This window comes from Crocodylus porosus, unplaced genomic scaffold (assembly GCF_001723895.1).
Source record: "Crocodylus porosus isolate Cpor-Errol unplaced genomic scaffold, CroPor_comp1, whole genome shotgun sequence".
Lineage (NCBI taxonomy): Eukaryota > Metazoa > Chordata > Crocodylia > Crocodylidae > Crocodylus > Crocodylus porosus.
This window is the reverse complement of record NW_017728912.1, coordinates 40,267,979-40,274,450: the sequence shown is the minus strand read 5'-3', so window position 1 is coordinate 40,274,450 and position 6,472 is coordinate 40,267,979.

Sequence of the window (6,472 nt, the reverse complement as noted above, 5' to 3'; positions counted from 1 at the left end):
TATTTTTCTTTTTTAAATTGACTCAATTTTCAGCAGCTTGTCCCTCAATGCTGCTGCAGTAAATGTTCCATTGTTTGCAATTTACAAGTCCTGTCTTTGAAAGTTATAATGCAATCTATTCTGCATTGTAACTTTATAGCCAGGGCCAGAGTCTCTAGTGATGTAAATTAGCATAGTTCCATTGCAATGTGTGAAGCTATGCCGGTTTACATGAGCTACAAATGATATCTCCCAGTCTTAGGAATCTGCTAAAAATTGTGGTGGGGGTGGGGGATACGGGATGTATATGTGTGTACATACATGTGCATGCATCTATGTGGGTGCAAGTGTGTGTGTGCTTATAGTGTGGCTACAGTACTTAACTAATATTATGAAAAGGCTGTTCACCCATATACATTAAGTTAAAATACAGTTAGTGTCAGGATTATTCTCGCCATACACAGGAAATTTGTAGTTTTGGTTTAATATGTCCTTAACCCCCATTCCACACACACACGTTATAGAATAGCTTGCATTTGTGAGGTCTGGAGACAAAGACTCATTGAAAAAAATGAGTTTCAGCTGAGTCAAGATTGCACATTTCATTCCATGAATGTTCCATTACAATACATTTAGAATCTGTTCTCTTGACAATCAAGGGCTGAATATCCATTGTTGGTAATTTGGATCAGTCTTATATGTCAAAATAAATCAGGAGTAAGCCCATTCAAATCAATGAAAGGAAACTGCGCCAGACCATAATTCAATATATCATAACTAGATCAAATTTGTTTACTAACATGTACTTCTGTTTAACTTGGAGATGGATTTCAAAAGGTCCATTTTTAATAAGTGGTATAAAACTCAACAAGTAATTATTAAGACTAATTTGTTGTTACTTTAATAAAAAAATAAACATGTGAAGAGTGTTCAAGACCTGTGATAAAAATAACTACTTGCTAAGCTAGTCAAGTTCTCTGCAAGGTTCTTCCTTGTGAGTGAAGGATTTCATGTCAGTACAGGTTGGGATTTTCAAACATAGCTAAGAGCAGTGAACTTGTGCTCCTAATTCCATAAGAAATTGGGAAAATTATCCATTTAGGAATAGTTTCAATACTTGTTTCCATTAATTATTTTTTCTTCTCTTTTCAGCTGTCCTTTGTAAGATTCCAGATTTCCAAAGTGATGCCATTTCTTTTCTTTGGCGCAAAAAACTAAGTACCATTGCAAGAAATCCTACCAATCTTTGGACTCACTGCTTAACATATGTCATCTTTATAAAGTCCAGAATGTTTGTCAGCTGGGTGAGTTGGGAAGTCTAGCAAAGAACTTTTCCCTTATGTTGCATGCTATCAATACTGTAGAGAAGCCAAAAGTCCTTAATGAAGGCAAGTGTTATGGACAGCAACGTTTCAACAATTTCCATATGTCTTTTCTTTTCTAATCAGCTACACTTGACAAATGTGTTTTCAGGAAAAAATCAATTTACCTCTTAGAAATATGTGGTTAAAATTATTGGTTACAGTACTGAGTAGACGAGTGGAAATTTTCTTTTCATTAACTCCCGTTCTAGGGCTGCTAGTACTAACTGCCACATACCGCCTTCAGTTATCAATGACACTGAAGAATTTTGTCATTGACTTTTGCTTGCCCTGTGGTTATAGAATCATTCCTTGAGAGTTTTCTTGATGTGTATATTGTTGAGAGAACAGTGGCAGTGGAGTCAATGCCATCTTATAAACAAGAATCGGGGGAAAGAGCTGAAATTTACACAGAGAATGTCTGACAATTTGAGAAGAGAATCTGGAAACAAACTATCTCAAAAAGGAAATACTGTTAATGTTCTATTTCCATTGCATTTTTAGCCAAGCATTTAACCACAAGTGAAAAACAAGACATCTTTTCCCCCCTGAACATTTGATCTAAGGTTTAACAGAAATGCACTTTTCTGCCATCAATAACCTCTCAAATGAGCTGCTGCATCCTATGGGAAAGCTAAGACAACACCAAACTGGTTAAACATTTTGCATAAATACTTATAAAAGTGTCAAAAAACTTATAACCACTTCAAATTTATTGCTTTGGCACTTGAACTGTGAAAGCATGGGGGGAGGAAGAAAGGGGCTAGTGAATAGTGTGTTTATAGGACTGCTGCCACCCACAGTCAAGTAACAGTATAAATATAATCAGAAAGACCACAGAGGTGGGAATCCAACCAAAGGCCTTCTAGGTTTAGAACAATAACTACATTTAATCAGGTGTGCTTAAAGGGGCAAATATCCTTCGTCCTGGATTGTACCATTCCTTTTTTTAGTGCACCTTGCTACTGACTGCAGTCAGGGCCACAGAAATCAAACGGATACAATGAGAAGAGTTCCCACTTCTGCATATGGAAACTAATGCTAAGATAATGAATACATGACTCCAGAAGTAGATATTTGCTGTCACTCAACATGAAACTGTATAAGAGTAGCTACACTGGAACCCTGTAACTGTTACGTACCCCAGGTATACATGCTCTAGAATGAAGGGCTTTACCCTGCAAACACTTGCTATTGGCTGACATAGCAGTAGTATACAGGTGGTGGATGTTTCCAGGACTGTTTACGTCCCAGAGGAATGTGACATTCATATGACACACTGATTGCTGAACAATGCCCTTAGTGCACAACACTCAGTCTAGCTTTTAGAAGCTGGGGTTTCCAAAGAGACCTTAAGAAAGTTAAGCATCAGTTACTCACTGAGTTACACTGACAGCTGGGGCTTAGCTTAGGTCCCTTTTGACTCTTCCAGCCAAAACTCATGGACCTCTTGGGGACTTTTATCTGTAAAAAGGCTGTGAGGTCACTCAGTCACAATAATAAAAATAAGTGTTCATTAAAACAGACTCGTTCAGATCCTAGTAAGGACAGAGAAGCTTAATGAGATACCATAGAGTTTTAGAGCTGCAAAACAAGTTGGATTCCTGGCATTTCACATTCAGAGATTACATATTAAAAGCCTTTTAAGTGACTTGTCTTGTTCAAAGCCCAAGACAGCATAGTCCAGGGATATGGGACTTCTCTCCTATTTGTCAATGACATTTGTTTCTTTTGGTACACACTGGGTTGGTGGGCTACCATCCTCCACACATACTTAGGTAAATAGTTTGATACTCCCAAACATTAAGTGGATTTGGAGCCTGATTCATGGTTCTGACAATTTTACCCCTAGACTTTACTTCATAAAAGCCCAAAGTCCATTTTTTCATGCTGTTTTTAAAAAAAGTATCTGAGTCAAGCAATTCAGTGATCCATTACTAACTGTGCGCTAGTTCAACAAGTTAACTGCAAAAGGTTAGTGAACTGACAAGTCATGCCAAAATCAGCACAGAGATGTTTGTTTCGTCTCAGACAGATACTTTCTGGTAAGAAGGGATTTTAAATTGTGACAGGTTTACAGCTGCATGTCAGTCTAAAACCAAAGCCTGATTATACTGAATGAAGCATAATTCACGCTAACAGAAAACCAGAGAGGAACTATTCACAATGCATGACTGCACTTAAAACAGAAAATAGGCCTTTGCTACAACCAGTTTTAAGTAAGTAATGATATGTGTATCTTCATCTATAGCTATATTTATGTATAGTAACCCAAAAGATTCCAAAGGAACTTTACTATCCTATCACATATTAAGCAACTCTTAATGTCAGCGGAAAATGGACAGACGGGGTTCTTTGGGTGAATCTGATATCTTTTATTAGACCAACTTAAATAGTTGGGGAAAAAATTTAAGCAAGCTTTTGGGTTTAAAAACCCTTTGTCAGGCTGAGGAAGTTTCTGCAGTTGGTGTGTGCTCTTCCTGGATGGAATGAAAAGTAAAGAAGCAAGAGGTTGGGCTGGTCTGCATACAAGATGGGCAGTCAGTGAAGGTGCCTCCACCCCTGTAACAGTGGGAATTAGATACACCAAACAGCTACAAGAGCAATGGATCATAGGCTGAGGAACGAGGTAGGCCACCCAGGCCATAGCCTGACCAACTTTTAGCATGTTAATTTAGTTAGCCATTCAGTAAAATATAGCTATACAATTTTAACCAGAATGACAACTGTGCATTTGTGGGCTATATAAATTAATGTGCTAAAAGTTGGTCGAGAGGGCCCACCCCACTCCGCGGCCTATGCAAGGTAGACAAGGTTACAAGAGTCAACTATCTGAAACTTCCTGTTATACAAACCAGAGTCCAGTCTGCTGTTTATTACACTGGAAATCTCTTTGATTACAAAAACCTTGAGTAGGCAAAATCCCCTATGGTATTTGGCGAATCAGTCTTGTGTTATATAATATTTGGCACTCAGGTCTGGTAGGGATAAGAACACTGGAAACAGAGACAGGTATGGTAACAATGAAATAAAGCATTCATTAAAGCATCTTTTTGATGTGCAATATGCATTACACCAGAAAAGTATAGTGTCAAGATGTAGCAACCACCACTGTCTGTTTGTTTCTTCTTCCTGGTACAATCATTGGGATGCTCAGTGCATACTCTAGGGACCTAATTTTTCAGGATGTAGGTATGCTTCTTACTGGACATTAGGCACATTCAGTGTGAGTCCTTGGGAGTGCTTGTATGATGGTGGTAAAAGTGGACAGGTGCCTAAGTCCTGGAAGAATTGGAACCTATTTCCTTTTCTAGTATGGGCTCATGTTAGGTGAATTGTTTTCTTAAATCTTCAAACTGTATGCAGTACAGAAAACTATGTAGTTTCCAGTGCAATAGCCAACTATTTATAGGTAATCCACATGCTTTTTACAGAGGAGCGTGCAGCTTTAGTTTGGCTTGACAGTGTGAATTAGGAACTGCACTGGAAAAGCGTATTTTTTCAAGAGTTGCACAACTTTGAGCATTGGCACAGTCTTTGCAGTGGTTTGAGCAAAATGAAGAATAGTGGGAGAAATTTAAAGAGTAAGGACCAGCTCCACCTCTCATTAAGATCAATAGCCAAATACCCCTTGGCTTCTGCGGGGCAGAATTTTAAATTATAATTATTTGTGACCCGAAATCTATGGGCATTCAAGTCTTATTAAATAAGAAGCATGGGGGAGATTTGCTCAGTCATACATTTCAACCAACCTAATCTGTGCTGCAAAGTAGAATGAATATTGCCTGAAAAACAAATCCCCATCTCTGTAAACTCTGGTAGGACTCAGCACTTGTATCTGTGTTTCCTTACAGCATTACACACCCACATCACTGCAATTACAGCATGGTAAGGTCTCTGCCATAAAGACACGTTTTCTTTAACCACCCCTGCACAAGACACCAAACTCACAAAAGGAATAAGAAATCTCGTACTCAAGGTAAACCAGTTCCCCTCTGCTTTTTTGTTCTTTTGGGCATTCCTCTTTTGCAGGTATTTAAGCTTCCCCGAATGCATAACACCAATGCTTGCTCCATGTCCCCCAGGCCCACAGGATGAAGCGTCAACTGCTCTCTCAATTACAAAGCAGCCAGCTACAAAGGCAACCTTCCCCTCTCCCTCCACCCCTCCATTAAAAAAAAATCCTCCACAACAATAGACAAGAAATCTCTCAAGTCTCAGCTCTGTGGGAGGGAGAGAGACTCCCACACTTGCAAGGGGTCACTACAAGGCAAGTATTAGGCTTGTGTAATGAGGGAGGTAAGTACTGCCTGTTTCAAAGGGGCATTTCAAGTCTGTGTGCCTCAAGGGGTTATGTAAAGCCTCCCCATGTGACTGTTTCAAGGGGACATCTCTAAAGCTGTGTGCTGGGTGTGTCTCCCGGGGGTTATGTAAAGCCTCTGTGTGTATTTTGAGGGGGCATCTGAAGTGTACGTGTGTCCCTCTCCAGGGGGGATCTGAAGTCCCTGTGTGCCTTAAGCCACAAGGTATTTAAAGCTCGTGTGTGTGTGTGTGTGTGTGTGTGTGTGTGTGTGTGTGTGTGCGTGCGTGTGCATGGACATCTGTGTGTGTGTGTGTGTGTGTTTCAGAGTGTTGGCTGTAGCTGTGTTGGTGTAAGGACACAGGCAGACAAAGTTCTCTGGATAAATGTGATGTCTTTTATTAGCCCAACTAAATAGTTGGAGAAATTGTTTCAGAGAGACACTTGAGGTCTGGGCTGTATGCATCTCTTTCAAGGGGGCATCTCCAGGGGGTGTGTGTGTCCAGTGCGCACCTAAAGCCTGTGTGTGTGTAAGCCTGTGTGTGTGTGTGTGAGCCAATGGGAGACGTGAAGTGTGTGTGTGTTTGTCTCAAGGGGGCACTAAAACCCTGTGTGCGCACGTGTGTGTGCCAAGGGGGCTGTGGAAGTCTAGGAGGGTGTGTACACGTGTGTGTGCATATCTCAAGGGGGTACTTAAAGCCCGTGCGTGTGTGCGCGTCTCAAGGTGGCACTTAAAGCGCGTGCGCGCGCGTGTGTGTGTGTGTGCGTGTGTGCCCGCGCGCGTCCATCTCCAGGGGCACTTGAAGCCTGTGTGCGTGTCCCGCCGGCACCG